Here is a 1,905-nt window from a genome sequence, read left to right as displayed (position 1 = left end):
GTGCGAGGGGTTGCTATGCCTGTATTTTGTAATCAGGCTCTATTGTTATGGTAGCGATATTGAATGGTATCCGATTTAGAAATAGCAATTCAAGCGAAGCGTGTATACTTTCTATTACTATTTTATTCAACGATAGAAATAACTATTTCTATAACAACATCGAAGTAATTTTCAAGAAGCTTAAAGCAGTTTAACAGTGCTAGAGCCCGCTTTAATATCTTCGCACGAAATGAAGTGGAAGCAATTCCGCGTTTTGTCTGATGAGTGTGGTGCCGGAGGTCCAATTTAGTCCCTTTCCCGTTTCACCCCTTTCAAATAACGAAAGGATTGAATGGGAAAGTGGATTTGACAGTGGAGGAGACGCATAGGAAGGGGAAATATCCTCTTTATGTGCGTCTTCTCCTCCGTTAATTTAGGGAAAGCAACGCATGAGCAATTGCGGATGTCTATGGGCAGCAGTCGCTTCGCCATTTTGGCGGATTAAGGTGGCCGCTTGATCGTTTGCCACCTTATTGTATAAAAAAGCAAGTTTCAAGTACATTTAACTTGGTTACATACAAATCTTATTTCCAAAAGTAATTTTATTAGCCATATCTCTGTGATGTGACTAGTTCACAGCAGTTGCAGGTTATTTTTTTTTAATTAATTACAATTAGAAAAGGCTTCATACCTGTCGCTTATAATAAAAATGTATATTGCACTCAATTTTATAAGTAAACGTGGAAAGATATTAGCAAAGGTAATTTTATCCTAAAACGATATTCAAATTTAATATCCATTCGTTGGCTCGAGTTAATAAGGCTTATTAGACTTCATACATGAACGTAATAGACGCAGAGAACCACCCAACAAAGTTATACAACCTCCTTAATTATCCCTCGCGGCGATGCCTTAAACGTAGTAATATATTATAATACACTAATTCTTCTATTTCTTAAAGAATACTTTCAGATAATTAGTATAATATAATATAACTACCTTTCGCAAGGAACTCCGTTTACGAGGAATTAAAAAAAACAAAAGTGAGTAGCCTATGTGTTCTTCCAGGCTATCTATATCTATACCAACTTTAATCGAAATCCGTTGATTCGTTTAGGCTATAAAATCTAACAAACATCCATCCATCTAAACTTTCACATTTATAATATTAGTAAGGTTGATTCAAGATAAAGCAATTTAATGGTAGAATGTGCATTTGAAAATTTTTAGCATAGGTAAAAAAATTAGAATCAACCGTCGTCAAAGACGGAAATTGAATAGCATTCCCACGAAAATGTAACAGGAATTGTTCTGACGTCTCGAATCTTGACTATTGTAAATTCACCTGCAAACGACAGCGCGGCGCCGACCTGTCTCCACAATATGGCACCTCGCCAAACATTACGATATGCTAAAAACATTAGCGACACTGAGTTCCCTTTAAAAACTTTTAAAGTGTATCTTTTAATTTGAATCAATTACACTTTTAAAAAAACATTTGCGGCTATATAAAATCTGCGGCTTTATTTTTTTCGAAAATTTAACAAATCATAAAGTCAAAGTTATTAAAAATTGTAAGAGAATTGACTATTTTCTCTTTGAGAAATTATTAAAAAAAGTCTTGTACAAATTCAGCATTTAATACACATGTAGCCGTATTACTAGACTAATGGCCGGTTTTCTAGCCACATTTACCTATTTCAAACGTTAGTGTTTCTAGCTCACTAACTTCATGGAATGCTATGGAATGGAATGGCGAACTATGTTACTAGAGTTTTACTCCGTTGAAACTTAAGTCAACCTAACACTAATGAATCACTAGGTAATCTTACTAATATTATGTCCTTCCGCCGTTATTCGAGGCCTTGTAAACAATATTGAGAGATGACAGTCTGTCTTCCGGCCGCCATTTTAGTCGTTGCAGTC

The sequence above is a fragment of the Papilio polytes genome, unplaced genomic scaffold (assembly GCF_000836215.1).
Source record: "Papilio polytes unplaced genomic scaffold, Ppol_1.0 DF824146.1, whole genome shotgun sequence".
Taxonomy (NCBI): Eukaryota; Metazoa; Arthropoda; class Insecta; order Lepidoptera; family Papilionidae; genus Papilio; species Papilio polytes.
This window is presented reverse-complemented; position numbering follows the sequence as displayed.